Source organism: Hyperoodon ampullatus (assembly GCF_949752795.1).
Source record: "Hyperoodon ampullatus genome assembly, chromosome: 13".
In the NCBI taxonomy this organism is placed as follows: domain Eukaryota; kingdom Metazoa; phylum Chordata; class Mammalia; order Artiodactyla; family Ziphiidae; genus Hyperoodon; species Hyperoodon ampullatus.
The window spans coordinates 26,642,661-26,660,944 of record NC_136926.1 but is presented as its reverse complement, the minus strand read 5'-3'; positions in this window follow the sequence as shown (position 1 = coordinate 26,660,944).

Here is an 18,284-nt window from a genome sequence, read left to right as displayed (position 1 = left end):
GAAGTCCAATAATTTTTTTAAATTGTTACTTAATTGAAATTGTTTATGTGTTATATTTATTTTATAATTGTTATAAATTTAAGATGTTAATTGTGATTCCCAAGGTAATTACTAAGAAAATAAAAATATACAGAAAAGGAAAGGGGAAGGGAGTTAAAATGGTATGCTACCAAAAAAATCAACTAAATTTTTTTAAAAAGAGGCAGTAATGGGGAGATTGAAGAACAAAAAACACAAAAGACACAGAGAAAACAAATAGCCAAATGACAAAAATAATCTTTCTTGACTGGCAAAAGGAAGTTCCAGGACAACATTTGTGTACCAGGTTTAACGAGCAACCAGTCCAAAGTGGAGCAGAAAGACAGAGGTCTGTGGGATTAAGTCTCCAAGGAAAAGATGGAATTGATCAGTTATGGATCGAATATTTGGAAAAATTATTGCTATGTGTTTGGAACCTTTGGAAGAAAACAGCTCTAGGTACTTAGAAAACTAAAAAAATTGAAGAAAGAAATAATTATTAACTCCAGATAAAATAAACTTGTAAGAAAAAGAAAATGTAATAATAATTTACAGGGCTTCCCTGGTGGCGCAGTGGTTGGGAGTCCGCCTGCCGATGCAGGGGACATGGGTTCGTGCCCCGGTCCGGGAAGATCCCACATGCCGCAGAGCGCCTGGGCCCGTGAGCCATGGCCGCTGAGCCTGCGCGTCCGGAGCCTGTGCTCCGCAACGGGAGAGGCCACGGCAGTGAGAGGCCCGCGTACCGCAAAATAAATAAATAAATAAATAAATAAATAATAATAATAATTTACAGCTTGAGTGAACAAAGTTTACTTACTTGGTCAATAACGTAAACACTAACTATTGATTTAACTATACACAGTGGAAAAATATATTGTGAGGATGAAAGGAGAAAAGTGGGCATTAGAGTAGCACAGAAGAGCTAATTCATCACTGCCAGAATAAGAAATAAATATTGTCTAAAATTGATAAATAAAATAAATCCTTCTTTACTACTAATTACATTAGGGAATTCCCTGGTGGTCCACTGGATAGGACTCAGAGCTTTCACTGCTGAGGGCCCAGGTTCAATCCCTGGTTGGGGAACTAAGCCGTGTGACATGGCCAAAAAAAAATATAAATGGACTAAACTCTCCTATTAAAAGACAGAGACTGGCAGATGGATAAAAATACAGGACCTTATCTTTATGAAGTCTACCAGAGGTTCACATTAGATATAAAAACACAAAGAGCTTGAAAGTATTGATAAAAGAATGGAAAAAGGTATTCTTTGCAAATAATAAACAAAAGAGCTGAGGTCACTATATTATTGTCAGACAAACAGAATTTCAATTAGAAAAGATTACAAGGGGGCTTCCCTGGTGGTGCAGTGGTTATGAATCTGCCTGCCAATGCAGAGGACACGGGTTTGAGCCCTGGTCCAGGAAGATCCCACATGCCATGGAGCAACTAAGCCGTGCGCCACAACTACTGAGCCTGAACTCTAGAGCCTGTGAGCCACAACTACTGAAGCCCACGTGCCTAGAGCCCATGCTCCACAACAAGAGAAGCCACCGCAATGAGAAGCCTGCACACCACAATGAAGAGTAGCCCCTGCTCTCTGCAACTAGAGAAAGCCCACACACAGCAACGAAGACCCAACACTGCCAAAAATAATAAATAAATAAAAATAAATTAAAAAAAAATTACAGGAGTCAAAGAAGGTCATTATATATTGACAAAAGATTAAATAAATCAAGATGGACAGAACTGAAGGGAGAAATGGACAATACTACACTAATAGCTGGATACTTCAATACCCACATTCAATAATGGATAGGACAACCAGATTGAAGAACAATAAGGAAATGGAGAACTTGAACAACACTATAAACCAGTTAGACCTGACATAAACAGAACACCACACAACAGCAGCAGAATACACATTACTCTCAAGTGCTCATGGAACATTCTCCTGCACAGATCATATGTTAGGCTGCCAAACAAGTCTTAATAAATTTTAAAACGTTGAAATCATTGAGAATATTTTTTTCAATCATGATGAATTGAAACTAGAAATGGATAACAGAAGGAAAGCTGAAGAACTCACAAATACGTGAAAATTCAACAACATATACTCTTAAGCAACCAATGGGTCAAAGAATAAATCACAAAGGGAGTAAGACAATACCTTGAGATGAATGAAAATGAAAACACAGTATACCAAAATTTAAGGTGTGCAGTGAAAACAGTGCTCAGAAGGAAATTTATAGCTGTAAATGTCTACATTGAAAAAGAAGAGCTCTGTCTCTAAAATCAAGAACAATATCAAGATGTGTGCTTTCAACACTTCTACTCTACATACTATTAGAAGTTCTAGCCAGAGAAATTAGGCAAGAAAAAGAAATAAAAGTCATCTGAATTGAAAAGGAAGGTAAAATTACCTGTGTTTGCACACGACATGATCTTACATGTACAAGACCCTAAAGATTATACAAAATACTGCTAGAACTAATAAATGAATTGAATAAAGTTACAGGATATAAAATCGACACACAAAAATCAGTTGCATTTTTACACACTAACAATGAATAATCCAGAAAGGATATTAAGAAAACACTATAATAGCATCGAAAAGAATAAGATAGGGGTAAACTTAACCAAGGAGACCAAAGATTTGTATACTGAAAACCATGAAACATTGCTGAAAGAAATTAAAGAAGACACAAATAAATGGAAAGACATCCCCAGTTCATGGACTGGAAGACAATATTGTTAAGATGCCAATGCTGGAACTTCCCTGGTGGTGCAGTGGTTAAGGATCTGCCTGCCAATGCAGGGGACATGGGTTCAAGCCCTGGTCTGGGAAGATCCCACATGCCACGGAGCAACTAAGCCTGTGTGCCACAATTACTGAGCCTCTGCTCTAGAGCCCACAAGCCACAACTACTGAGCCCGCATGCTGCAACTACTGAAGCTTGTGCGCCTAGAGCCCGTGCTCTGCAACAAGAGAAGCCACCACAATGAGAAGCCCGCACCACAGCGAAGAGTAGCTTCCACTTGCTGCAACTAGAGAAAGCCTGTGTGCAGCAACAAAGACCCAGTGCAGCCAAAAAAAAAAAAAAAAAAAAAAGGTAGGGAGAAGCTTCATGGCTTACGATTTGGCAAAGAGTTTTTGGATATGACACTAAAAGCACACATAACAACAAAAAAGATTGTGTTTCATCAGAATTAAAACCTTTGTGCATCAAAGAACACTATCACTAAAGTAAAAAGGCAACCCACAGAATGGGAGAAAATATTTGCAAATCATATATCTGATAAGGGATTATATCCAGAATATATATAGAACTCCTACAACTGAACAACAAAAAGACAAACAACCCAATTAAAAAATAGGCAAAAGACCTGAATAGAAATTTCTCCAAAGAAGATATACAGTTGTCCAATAAGCACACCACTAATCACTAATCATTAGGGAAATGAAAATCAAAACCGCAATGAGATATCACCACACAGCCATTAGTATAGCTACTATTAAAAATAAAAACAGGGCTTCCCTGGTGGCACAGTGGTTGAGAGTCCGCCTGCTGATGCAGGGGACATGGGTTCGTGCCCCGGTCCAGGAGGATCCCACATGCCGCGGAGCGGCTGGGCCCGTGAGCCATGGCCGCTGAGCCTGCGCGTCCGGAGCCTGTGCTCCGCAATGGGAGAGGCCACAACAGTGAGAGGCCTGCGTACCACAAATAATAATAATAATAATAAAAAAAAATAAAAACAAATGGAAAATAACAAGTGTTGGAAGGATGTGGAGAAACTGGAACCATTGTGCACTGTTGGTCGGGCAGTAAAATGGTGCAGCATTGGTGAAAAAAGTATGGCAGTTCCTTGAAGATTAAAAATAGAATTACCACATCATATGATCCAGCAATTCCACTCCTGGGTATTTAACTGAAGAAATCAAAAACGCTAATTATAAAAGATATATGCACCCCTATGTTCACTGCAGCATTATTTACAATACCCAAGATATGGAAGCAACCTAAGTGCCCATCAATAGATGAATGGATAATGAAGATGTGGTATATATATACAACAGAATATTACTCAGAAATAAAAAAGAATGAAATCTTATCATTTGGGACAGCATGGATGGACCTAGAGGGTATTATGCTAAAGGAAATAAGTCAGACAGAGAAAGACAAATACTGTATGATTTCACTTATATGTGGAATCTAAAAAAACAAAACAAATGAACCAACAGAACAAAACAGAAACAGAGTCATAGATACAGAGAACAAACAGGTGGTTGCCAGAGGGAAGGGGGTGGGAGGGGAGAGGAATAGGAGAAGGAGATTAAGAGGTACAAACTTCCAGTTGCAAAATAAACAAGTCACAGATATGAAATATACAGTGTGGGGAACGTAGTCAATAATTATGTAATATATTTGTGTGGCGACAGACAGTAGACAGACGGTAACTAGACTTATCTTGGTGATCTTTTTTTTTTTTTTTTTTTTTTGCGGTACGCCGGCCTCTCACTGCTGGGGCCCCTCCCGCTGCGGAGCACAGGCTCCGGACGCGCAGGCCCAGCGGCCATGGCTCACTGGCCCAGCCGCTCCGCGGCATGTGGGATCCTCCCGGACCGGGGCACAAACCCGCGTCTCCTGCATCGGCAGGCGGACCCCCAACCACTGCGCCACCAGTGAAGCCCCATGGTGATCATTTTTAGATGTATGGAAATATAGGATCTATACGTTGTGAACCAGGAATTAACATAGTGTTGTAGGTCAATTACACTTCGAACAAACTCATAGAAAAAAAGATCAGATTTGTGGTTACAAGAGGTGGGGGGAGGGGAGGGGAATTGGATAAAGGCAGTCAAAAGGTACAAACTTCCAATTATAGGATGAATAAGTACTGGGGTGTAATGTACAACATAATAAATAGGATTAACATTGTTGCATGTTATATATGAAAGTTGATAAGAGAGTAAATCCTAAGAGTTCTCATTACAAGGAAAAATTTTTTTCTATTCCTTTAATTTTGTATCTATATGAGATGATGGATGTTCACTAACCTTACTGTGACAATCATTCCATGATGTGTGTAAGTCAGATCATTATGATGTACACCTTAAACTTACACAGTGCTGTATGTCAATTATATCTCAATAAAGTTGGAAGAAAAAAATAATAATTCATTCTAGATTTTTTTTAAGGTACAAACATCCAGTTATAAAATAAATAAGTCATGGGGATGTAATGTACAGTACGGTGATTATAGTTAATAATACTGTATTGCATATTTGAAGTTGCTAAGAGCATAAATCTTAAAAGTTCTCATCACAAGAAAAAAATCTGTAACTGGGTATGGTGACGGATGTTAAGATTTATCATGGTGATCAATTTGCAATGAATACAAATATTGAATCTTTATGTAGTACACCTGAAACTAATATAATGTTGTATGTCAATTATACCTCAATTAAAAAAAAAAACTCCTACAACTCAACAACAAACAGACAACCCAATTAAAAAAGGAAAAAGGACTTGAATAGACATTTCTCCAAAGAAGATACACAAATGGCAAATAAGCACATTAAAAGATGCTCAAGGGAATTATCTGGAGGTCCAGTGGTTAGGACTCAGTGCTCTCACTGCCAGGGCCCGGGTTTGATCCCTGAACGGGGAACTAAGGTCTCACAAGCTGTGTGGCCAAAAATAATAATAAATAAATAAATAAATAAATAAATAAATAAAAGATATTCAACATCATTAGGGAAATGCAAATCAAACCACAATGAGATATCGCTTCATACCTACTAGGATGGCTATGATTAAAAACAAACAAACAAACAGAAAATAAGAGTTGGCAAACATGGTGGATATTGGAACCCTGTACCTTACTGGTGGGAATATAAAATGGTGCAGCTGCTGTAGAAGACAGTTTGATAGTTCCCCAAAAGGTGAAAGATACAATAACCATACCATCAGCAATTCCACTCCTAGCTATTGATACATACCCCAAAGATTTGATAACAGGAACTCAATGTTCATAGCAGCATTATTTACCATAGGCAACGTGTGGAAACAACATAAATGTCATGTTTGTTCACGTTTATCCATGAATGGATAAACAAAATGTGTACATACATACAATGGAATGTTATTCAACCATAAAAATGAAGTTCTCATATATTGCACAACATGGATGAGCCTTTAACACATTATGCTAAGTGAAATAAGCCAGATACGAAAGGACAAATATTTATGATTCCACTTATATGAGTATTTAGTAGTGACAGAAAGTAGATTAGAGGTTCCAGGGGTTGGAGGTAGGGTGGAGACTGGGGAGTTATTACTTAATGGGTCGACCTTCTACTTGGGGTGATGAAAATGTTTTGAAAATAGATAGTGCTGATGGCTGCACAACATTGTGAATGTGCTTAATACCACTGAATTGTACACTTAAATGATCAAGGTGCTAAATTCTGTTATGTATATTTAACCACAATTTAAAAATGGTTAGGGGACTTCCCTGGAGGCGCAGTGGTTAAGAATCTGCCTGCCAATGCAGGGACACAGGTTCGAGCCCTGGTCCGGGAAGATCCCACATGCCTTGGAGCAACTAAGCCCGCGCGCCACAACTACTGAGCCTGAGCTGTAGAGCCCGCGAGCCACAACTACTGAAGCCCGCATGCCTAGAGCCTGTGCTCTGCAACAAGAGAAGCCACAGCAATGAGAAGCCCGCACACTGCAACGAAGACCGAATGCAGCCACAAATAAATAAATAAATTTATTTTTAAAAAATGGTTAGAGCAGCAAATTTTATGTTAGATATATTTTATCACCAAAAAATCAGTTAGCTACATTTGTGATAGCTGATTTCTGGATTTTTTCCAGTTCCATTGATCTATCTGTCTACCCTTATGGCAGTACCAGACTGTCTTGATTACTGCAACTATACAGTAAGTCTTAAATCAGGTTCTGTGAGTCCTCCAACTTTATTCATATTTTTCTAAATTGTTTGAATGGTTTTAGTTCCTTTGACTTCCCATATAAATTTTACAGTCAGCTTGTCTATATCTATTTTTTAAATTCTGCCACTGGAATTTTTATTGTAATAACATTGAAGTTGTAGATCAGTTTGGGGAGAATTGGCATCTTTACTATTTTGACTATTCCAAGCCATGAGCATAGCCTGTCTATGTATTTAGATCTTCTCTGATTTATTTCATCAGAATTTTGTAGTTTTCAGCATAGAGTTCCTGTTCATATTTTGTTAGATTTATAGCAAGTATTTCATGTGTTTTGGAGCTATTGTAAATGGTAGTTTTTTGTTTGTTTGTTTGTTTTTTGCGGTACGCGGGCCTCTCACTGTTGTGGCCTCTCCCGTTGCGGAACACAGGCTCCAGACGCGCAGGCTCAGAGGCCATGGCTCACGGGCCCAGCCGCTCCGTGGCATGTGGGATCTTCCCGGACCGGGGCACAAACCTGTGTCCCCTGCATCGGCAGGCGGACTCTCAACCACTGTGCCACTAGGGACGCCCGGTAGTTTTTTTTATTTTTATTTTTACTTAAAAAAAAATTTTGCTCTTACCTGTTGTTTTTGTTTTGTTTTTATTTGTTTGTTTTTGCCGCACTGCTCGTCATGCAGGATCTTAGTTCCTGGACCAGGGATGGAACCCGCACCCCGTGCAGTGGAAGTGCAGAGTCTTAACCACTGGACTGCCAGGGAAGTCCCTAGATGGTAGTTTTTTTTAAAAGCTTCTGTTTCCAAAATCAGTAGAAACGTTATTGATTTTCCTGTATTGAACTTGTATCCTGCAACCTTGCTAAACTAACTGGTTAGTTTTAACAGTGTTTTTAGGAGAATAGATTTTGGGGGACTTTCTACATAGATAATCACATCATCTGCAAAGAGAAACAGTTTCTTTCTTTCTGATCTGTATTCTTTTTACATCTTTTTCTTGCCTTATTGCACAGCTAGGAATTCCATTAGTTGGCTTTGTACTGTAAGGAAGAGCTTTTCTTTCTCCTTTTCATGGGTTCCTGTGTAATTTAGTTATTTTATTTTATTTTGATTTCCAGTTGCCCCAGATTTGGTCAGTAGGAGCTCCTCCAGCTGACCCCTATATCCTGTGACATGTCACCATCATTCTTTGAACTTTGTTAATTTCCAGGTGGCCCAGCCCTGGAATCAGCCATTTCTTCAAGGAGCCCTAATTCTTTTTGGTGTAGGATGGTGTTTAGAAACCAAGATCTGGGTGTCTGGTGTGCTTGTTGCTAACGGGATGACATTGCTTCTAGGTGCTCTCAGCGGAGAGAGCTAGGGAAAAAAATATATGCATACGTGTGTGTGTGTGTGTAAATATATACATATACATACAAATATGTACCTAAACTTATATATTTCACACTGACATCTCCAATTGCTCAGGGCTCTTTCCAGCCTCCCCCCTTTCCATATTTGCAATTCTCTTCTCAACAGTGAGAAAAACCTGGCACCCATACATTTGCTCAGTTCCCTTGCATGTAACTGATTTTCCGACCACGCCAGCTGCCTCCTTGGCTTCCAGCCATGCTGCCACCTCCAAGGGGAGGCAAGGCAGGAGAGGAAAATGGAGCAGGAGGGTCTTGAACACTTTGCAGTCCAGCCCTCCACTCCCTCCCCACTGCCTGCCCTGCTTCTCTGTGGCAAGTAGCCCTCCCAGCTCTCCCTGCCTCAGCCTCTTCCTCAGCCCCTTCACTCCTGGCTTCCAAAAGGGTTTCTTTCCTTTCAATTTTATAATTTTTTTAAATTATAAAAATATTTCAGACTTCCCTGGTCTTCTAGTGGTTAAGACTCCGTGCTTCCACTGCAAGGGGCACGGGTTAGATCCATGGTCTAGGTAACTAAGATGCCACATGCCCCGCAGCTGGAAAAAATAAAAATAAAAATTCATGCTCATTTTTGCAAGTTCAAACCATGCAAAGCGTGTAAAACAAGGCATGAGGGCCAGAGCAGAGAAGCCCCTCCACTCCACCTCCAAGAGGTACCTGCCCTTCTTTCCTGTGCTTTTAAGAACATACTTGCATATTTACATAATTAAAAATGTTAAATAAATAAACATTCGAATGGGATAGTTTTGTATATTTTCATTGCTTTTTTCCTAATAAATCTACCACAATCTTCTAACCAGACACATCGGAATCCATTATAAAAATGTACCATAACTTATCCTTTTACCTCCAGATCCCGTTTTCAAGGGTGACTGTCATGTGTGATGATGCCCTTCCCAGCCACCGGCTGCCTCAAAACCCTGCACTGCATCCGCTGGCAGCTTTGGACCGGGCTTGGCAAGGGGAGGCTGGCAGGAGCCTGGAGGGGGAAGAAGAGGGTTTATTCGCTGGCTCCCTGCGTGCAGAGCGGAGCTCAGATTCCCCTGCCGCGGGAGCCTCCATGCACACGTGGGGCAAACACTTGTGTCCCTTGGCCAGTGGGCGAAGCGGTCACGCCCCCTTCCAGGCAGCACCACCCACCGCGGAGGGCTCTTCACACCGCAAATGCAGTTGCAGAGACCACAGGGGGCTTGTTGTTGCCGAAGGACACGAGACAAACCCCAGTGCGGCGTCCCAGGCCCCTGGCCCGCACCCGTCACCCCAGGCCCCACGTGCTCCACCTTTGCCACCTGTGTTTGACCTTCTAAAAGTTCTTGAGACCTGAGACTTCAGCACAGCATATTTAGGACTAATTGCCGGCGCACACAGTTCTGGTTTCTAACAGGCTGACTCTGTTCTCACCCAGCCCCACGGGCAGCCAGGCAGCTCTCTGTCCCGTAGGGTCCCAGCCACAGCCCGTGCAACCAGAGGTGGGAAGCTCAGTTCTGACTCTGGAAGAAGGTGGCCTGGGCTCTGCCTCACGCCAGCTGCAGCCCTAAGCCTCGAGCTCCTCCTCTGCTCAGGGATCAAGTGACCTTCAGGGCCGCAGCGTAACTGAGTGAGCCGCGCCTCTCCAGCCCAGGGTCTGGCACACAGTAGGTGCACAGTAAGTGCTGACTCTCCCCAACTCCTGGAGGGTTCACCCAGGTTCCCTTGTGGCTGGCTTTCTGGGCCCAGTGGTCGTCCCTCAGCACGGCCATGGTCTAACCACCGCGGCACCCTGGGCCACTGGCCTTTTGACTGTCACTGTCCACCTGCTCGTGTGGCCGTCTTAGAGCTCCGTCCATAGCCCTGCTGCCTGGCACCTCCCCCGGCAGGCCTTCCCTCCCACCTTCCATGACTCCCCCAAGCACGCTGCCTGGGTTACCCAGAGTCTGGCCTGAGCCTTTTTATTTTGTATCCAGGTGTAATTTACATACAGCGAACTGTCCCGATCTTAAATACGTGGTCTATTGAATTTGGACAAAAGTGTTCATCTGTGTCACCAAGACCCAAATAAAAATGGAGACTATTTCCATCACCTAGAACCCCTCCTGGGGCCCCTTTCCGGCCAATCCTTCACCCAGAGGCAACCAGCCATTTTGGCTTCTAGGAACACAGATTAGCACTGCCCAATCTTGGAATCCCCAGTGGACTGCCCCAGGCTTCTCCGCGGTGGGGCCTGGTGCTCTCTGAGTGTCGTGGCCCTTTGTGGGCTGGTAGGAGGAGGCCAAGGAGCTACCAGGGCATCAGAGGCACAGATGCATAGGCCCTGTTGAGAGGGGGCTGCTGGAGACGTAGTGTCTAAACCACAAGAGAACACAGGGGCAGCAAACTCTTCCTCCCCGGGCTGGCCGCAGGCTTGCTCTTCCTTCCGCCCTGAGTGCTGTTCCTCCCTTTCCTCTTTGCAAGTGGTTAAGCGCTTCTACCACGGCCCCTACCCCTTGCTTTGACCCACGCGTGAGTTTGTGTGTCTGTCTCAGGTCTTAGCCACAGGCTCAATGCCAATTGCATGGCCTAGCAGCCTCCAGGCGCACTCAGAATGTCACTGGCCACCAGGCCCTTGTTCCCGAGCTCACGACTCTCCCACTGCCCCATCTCCAGAGCTCCTTGAGCCTGCCTCCTCGGATGGGGAGGTGTCGTCAAATAGCCAGGCCTCCTGGCATTTGCCCACCTGCTTGGTCCTCGGGCCCCTGCCCACAGCAGAGCCTGCCCAGGCGGGGCCTCCGTTCCATTCTCCACCCCAAGTCTAGACCAGCAAGCAATTGTGAAGGAATGAACCGTTTCTGTCTCTTTACATAGCGTTAAAACTCCCCCACTCCCGCTTTGATTTTTTTTTTTTTTTTTCCCTGTACGCGGGCCTCTCACTGTTGTGGCCTCTCCCGCTGCGGAGCACAGGCTCCGGACGCACAGGCTCAGCGGCCATGGCCCACGGGCCCAGCCGCTCCGCGGCATGTGGGATCCTCCCGGACCGGGGCACGAACCCGCGTCCCCTGCATCGGCAGGCGGACTCCCAACCACTGCGCCACCAGGGAAGCCCCCCGCTTTGATTTTAAAAGTAAAACATACTTATCAAAAATTTGGAAAATATTACAAAAATAGTAATACAAAAGCCAAAATAGAAATCTGACTACCTAGAGGTAGGTAATCACGATTGCAATCATAGTGTGATGGCTTTCAGCCTTTCCTCTGTGTGGAGACTGGATATGTCTCCTTGTACATTTGTCCATTTACATAGGTGATCAGATACATGCTTTCAGTACACTTTGTATTTTGCTTTTGTCATTTAACATCACCTAAGTTTTTGCCCTAATCTTTACATTTTTCTAATTATTTAGATTTCCTTTTTGCCCCATTTCATCTTACTAAAATTATTTGGGAACAGCATTTTCAAACGCTAAGAGTCCACTCTGTGAACAACTCCAACTGGTGGAGCTCTAGGCTGTGTTCCATATCTGGCTACAGTGGCAGTGAGGACCCTGGTCACCCACTAGTCACTGTCCACGCCTCCCATGCACAGCAATCAGACATCCTGGTGTTTGCTGTTGTCCCAGCTGTCATTAATAGTCACTCGCTTGCTCTCAGCGGCGTCCCCATGTGGACAATAGGTCCAATGGACCTCCTTCAGGGGGCTAGGAGGCACCTGGAGATGAGGGTGGGCAGAGGCCACTCTCAGGTTCTGGGGACCAGTGTGGAGGATGGTGACACAATCCCTGAACTGAGGTGGAGCTGGGGGAAAGGGCAGTGGGTTTCGGAAATGTTTGGTCAGAAGTGTCCACGTGGGCTTCCCTGGTGGCGCAGTGGTTGAGAGTCTGCCTGCCGATGCAGGGGACGCGGGTTCGTGCCCCAGTCCGGGAAGATCCCACATGCCGCGGAGCGGCTGAGCCCGTGAGCCATGGCCGCTGAGCCTGCGCGTCCGGAGCCTGTGCTCCACTACGGGAGAGGCCACAGCAGTGAGAGGCCCGCGTACCGCAAAAAAAAAAAAAAAAAAAGGTCCACGTGACACTCCTGGTATATGGGCACTAGGACACCCGTTGAGAATGTGCACAGCAGCTCCGTTTCTGCAAAAAGCCAGAAACTCACACCACATGGATGAATCTGAGAAACAGGATGCTGAGTGACAAGGCATGCAGAAGAATGCAGCCAGCACAGTCCCATTTTCAGAAAAGACAAGCAAGACGAACTAACGTGTCAGGAGATGCACGATGTAGCTGATTATCATCAGTTACATCCTATCTATGACATCGCTTCTTGGTGTGTTTATGTCAAACACTTGATGGAAGAACTGCCCAAGCTGGGAGAGGCAGTCGTGACAAGGGACTGTTCACGGCGAGGCCACCCAGGCTGGACGGGAGAGGCAGCTGCTGAGAACCAGCTTCATCCATGAGGCCTGAATTCACGCAGAACATGACGACACCAACAGGCCTTAAATGGACCAAGTTGCAGCCCGTTTTTGCCAATGAAATATGTACATGCAGTTCAGGCTCAAATTTATGGCTCTTTTATGTATTTATTTTTGGCTGCGTTGGATCTATGTTGCTGTGCGCGGGCTTTCTCTAGTTGTGGTGAGCTGGGCTACTCTTTGTTGCGGTGCATAGGCTTCTCATTGCAGTGGTTTCTCTTGTTGCAGAGCACAGGCTCTAGGCACACGGGCTTCAGTAGTTGCGGCGCGTGGGCTCAGTATTGTGGCTCGCAGGCTCGAGAGCGCAGGCTCAGTAGCTGTGGCACATGGGCTTAGTTGCTCCGTGGCATGTGGGATCTTCCCAGACCAGGGCTCGAACCCGTGTCCCCTGCATTGGCAGGCAGATTCTTAACCACTTCGCCACCAGGGAAGTCCCTATGGCTCTTATATTTAATCTTTTTCATCTTCAGCAACTTTATATTGTTTCTTTCTAGGCAAAAAGGTGCCTTTCACTTCTAGAGGCTTTTTGTTTTGTTTCTGAACACTTAACTTGGCTATTTTGTTCCACACCCAAAATCAAATCTTGTTTTTCCTCTTCTCTCTTTTCCAAGTTTTGTCACAGTCATATTACTTTTATAATTTAAGAAAGGAGAGGGAGGGGAGGGGGAGAAAAGGGAGGAGGAGGAGGTGGTCTCCCCAGCCACAGCCATAAGGAGTGGCGGAGACAGTGGTCTGAGGAGGGGCCGCCCTGGGCCCGGGCCTGGCACCTGGGGGTACCCTCTGCCGGGGCTGGAGTGGTCCCCAGGCTGCTCTGAGGAGGCTGCACATACCCCTTGGCCTTGGGCGCCCAGATGTCCAGGCTCAAGTCCCCAGAAGCAGACCCAGGATGAAGTGCAGCTTCATGGGTGGGGCTGGCGGAGGGTCTGTCCTTGACTGGTCCAGAACCAGGGCGGGCAGCTAGAAGCCCTGGGACCCTCTGAAGGGAACTGGGGGGCCGGCTAATCAGCAGCCCTCCCAGCTGGCTTCCTGCCTGTCTCCCTGGCTCTGCTGGCTGTTGGTGGCTCCCCCAGGCTAGAACCCCCACCTGGTGGGCACGAGACCCAGTCCCCTCCCACCCCCAGCCCCACCAAGGCATACCTTGTGCCCTCAGCTGTCTGTGCCGGACTTGGCCTCTGGGTGCAGGTTCATCCCCTGCTGCAGCCCCCACTCCCAGCTGCTATCACGCTGGCCTGGTCCTGGTCCAGGTCCAGCAGGTGAATAAGGTCCAGCTGCACCAGGGGTCACTCAGCTCCACCCACAGGTTCCAAGCTGTGTGACTGTGTGTGAGTGTGGGGGGTGCCACTATCTGCCTGCAGCGCAGATTCAGACACGTGGGCAGCTCACTAGGGAACAATCAAGACAGCATACACTTAAGAATGAAGTTCTGCCGGGCAGATTCTGCTGGGAGCTTTGGAGGAGGCAGAGGGGGCAGGCAGGGGGACACAGACAGGTAAGTAGGTGGGGCTGGGCGGGCCCAGGGCCTGGTTGGGAGCCCCCGTCTCCTGTGGTGGCAGGCTGCAGCTAGATAAAGCTGCCTCCCTTGCTGCGGGGCCGGAGGGTGGGAGACCACTGCCCCAAGCCACCTGGAGCCAGAGGGGCACTGAAAGCCCTCAGGGGTGACTTCGGAGCAACACGCAAGGCCCACAGTAGGCGAGAGGGGGCACGCAGGCGAGTGGAGCAGGGGACAAAGGCTCAGCACGGGGGCAGGGGTGGAGGTGGCGGTGTCAAAGCCATCCTGGCTGGCTGGCCCAACTGCCCTGAAAGCACCAGCACCACCTCCTGCCCCCGTCTTGGGGAGTTCAGGCAGCATTTCGGCGCCGTGGCTCAGCAGTCCCCGCGTGCAGGCATTTTTGATGTTTCCCACGTTCCCTTGAGATCTGAGCTCGGCCAGAGCACATGGGACCTCCTGTCTGAGTGTGATGGGGGAGGGTCTCCATCCTCAGAGTCCCTGGGCCTCTGAGGACTCCTGCAGGCTTCCCAGGGGCCAGATCCCCCCCTCCCAACTTTTCTAAAAAAAAGTATTTTTGGCTGCGTCAGGTCTTAGTTGCAGCACGCGGGCTTCTCTCTAGTTGTGGTACGCGGGCTCTAGAGTGCGTAGGCTTAGTTGCCCCACGGCATGTGGGGTCTTATTTTCCCAACCAGGGATTGAACCCATGTCCCCTGCGTTGGAAGGAGGATTCTTAACCACTGGACCACCAGGGAAGTCCCCTGACCCCCCTCTTGTCACCCCTGGAAGAGGCTCGCAGTGAACAGCTTTCCTGCTGCTAGTGCTGGCGGACTCCCAGGGACGGGAACCAGGCTGGCTGGTGGGCCAGGGGGGCTCCAGGCCGGCAGCACTCTCCCGAATCATCTGCTTGCTTTGCGAGATTGGTAGATGATCCCCCAGCAGCTTCCAAACACACCCTGGTCGCCAGGGACCAGGAGCGAGGAGGCCAGAGAAGGAGGCAAGACTCGGGACTCGGGGGTGGGGTTCAGAGCTTGTGGTTTATTGACACGAGCACAGAGGCCCCTGGGACTTGTCCCTTGGATGGGGAAACAGCCACCCTGTCTGGGAACAAGACCTCCTCGCACAGAACACCACTTCCAGGAAGCGCACCAAGATGTGCATGGATAAACCCTCGGCAAGGCTGCAGGTGCATTTGGCAAAGCTGTGGAGCCTTGGGGAAGAGCGCAGGCCTCCAGGGCTGCCCGCTTGGGGCTGCAGCCAGAATCAAACCCAAGAGCTCATTCTGCAAAGGCCCACTTGGTCTCCATTTGGCTCGGGTCGGGGTCAGGCTCAGGAGCAGCACAGCTGTACCCCCACCCTCTGAATGCTGCAGACGTGGCCAGGACACCTGAGTCCACGGTGGAACTCTAGCTGCAGGGGAAGGGGCAATGGGGGGGCCGCGTGATGGCCCAAGGAGGACAGGGGTCCCTAGAAGGTGACCCAGGATCCCAGGCAGCCTGTGCTTCTCCTGTGAGGCCTGCCCCCCGTCGCTCTTCCCCCTGAAACACAGCAGTTCCTAGTCCTAGATGCCGAGGATGGGCTGGGTCAGGGAGGCTGTATTTCCCCCTGGGATTTCGGCACTGGCGCTGGCCCCTCTCCTGGGCCTCCCCCACCCCTGCTGCCTGGGAGCTGCCCCACCTGTGAAAGCAGGGCTCAATAGCTCTGGCTTTTGTTTTCCATATAAGGAAGGCGCTGGCATCAGTAGCTTGATTCTTCCCCAGCCCACTTACTGTTAAGAATAGATACTAATAATACTTAATCACCCCTCCCTGCTGGCAGGGGGAGGGACCCTTAGCCCTGGCAGCATCACCTCAAGACGCCCCGGCTTGCCCAGCACCTCCAGAATTCCAGTGGCAGCTGCACAGACTCAGTGCAACAGACTCAGTACAGAGGGGACACTGAGGCCCAGGGATGCACAAAGATCATGACTGAGTGACAAAGCTGGAGCTTGAGGAGGCGACCGAGGTTTCCAGACCAGTGTCCCTGGCTAGTGGCCCTCTTGGGACTGTGACCTGAAGAGGAAGTGGGCCAGGACTCGCAGAGGCTGAAGGTGCCCAGTCCAGAGGGGAGGATGGCTCAGTGCCCAGGTGTTGCACGAGGCAGGGCTCCCTCGGGCCCCCACCCCAACCTGAGGGCTGGCTGATCCCTGTCCTGGGAGGGGCCGACGAGGGGGCCTCTGGCTCCCAGAAGGCAGGGCATTCAGGTTAGCCAGAGCAACAGCTGCTCACTGGGCCACCAAAGCTGCTCTCTGAATTGTGACCATGCTAAAAATGCTTTCTACCAGGAGCCCCTGAGCACGTGGTCTCAGCGGCTTCATCCCTGCTGGGACGGGGGCGGGAAACGCTGAGCCTGCAGGTGGCGTCCTCCTGCTTCCTGGGGACTGGCCTTAGGAGGGGCTCTCACCGCCCTCCCTTCCCTGGGTGAGGCCGGGGCAGAGGCTGCCTCAGTGCAGCCGGGATCAGGGTGCGCCCTGCACAGCCTGTCCTGGGCCCTCCTACTGCAGGTGGGCTCTGACCGCCTCCATGGGACCCCGCAGCCAGGGACCCGGCACCAAGCCCCCTCAGTGACATCCTCTAACGCCTCAGCTAAGCCACCCACTGCCCTTCCCAGACCTGCCGGCCTCTGCCTGTGGCAGCCTGCCCACCACAGGGAGCCCAGGTCCTCCCACTAGGTACCCCTCTCCCTGGGCCCTGACCTCTGCCTGGAGCCCCTGCCCGGCCTTGCGCTTCCAACCCTATACCCACTCAGTGGGAGCCAGCAGGCAGGTGGGCTTCGGGCAAAGCAAGGCAGCAGAGGCCGCCACCCACAGGCAGAGAAGGACAGACTCCCAGTGGCAACCCCCCTGCCTCCAAACACAGCCGGAGACCCTCAAGCTGCCTCGGCCTTGCAGAGCCCCTTAGGTGTGTTTCCTGTTGAAACCAATTCAACTACCAACACACAAGACCTCTGGAACATTCCAAACAGCAGCAAGGACCCGCCCACTGGCGGAGCTCAGTCCCTCAGCCTGGGGTCCAGTCAGAGACGTGAGAGGCAGGGCCACAGTCACCCTGACTCTGGAGCCCCAAGGCCCAGCCCACGTTCTCATCGGCACATCACAAAGGCAGAAAGAACTCTTCCGGGAAGAATTCTGGCCAAAATTATAACATTCTAACAAAACAAATCCTGCTTTTGAAAAAACTGAAACGTGCTATCGGAACCCAACACAGGCCCGGCAGTTCCAGCCTTGCCTAAAGCTGTTTAAGGCACTTGAATGGCTTATTTACACCACCTGGAAAAGTGTGTTTCAATCCTGATTTAGGAGAAAAAATCCAGTAATACTGCAAAAGAAGTTTCTCAAAAAAAAAAAAAAAAAAAAAAAGCAATTCTTAAGTTTTCTAAGGAATAAAATAAGTGCTGAGCTCTGCTTAAGTTATTATGACACAACGGGTCCTATTGACACTGACAGAACAAGGACAAAACCGGAAATACTGCTTCTGAATTAGACTTTCCCTGGAAAAAAAAACCACCAACAAGACACACGTGTCTTTGTCTGAGCGTTCCCTCCCTGGTGCACGAGGGGTGAGCGGGAACCAGGGAGGTCACTGGTGGGCACTGCAGATCAGACCCCTGGCACACACCCCCTTCCCCATGAGGCCACCCTCCCCACTTGGGAAGCCACTTGGCTTGGCCAGGACCTGCTGGGCACCAGGACCAGACAGGAACATCGGTCCATACAAGCCCTCCCAGTGACGGGCAGTGAGGGGCAGATGGGAAGACTTTGCTGGACACCCAGGGCACTGGAAAATGTCTGCGGCTCCTGGCTCTGCCCGAAGGTCCCACACACAGAGTCCTGCTACCCTGCGAGCATGCCCAGTGTCTTTGGTTTGGCTGTGGCCGCAGCCTGTAGCCTCTGGTCCCACCCCTGCCCGATGGGGCCCAGAGCCACTTCCTGGGCCCCTTCTCCTCCGTGAGGTCTCCT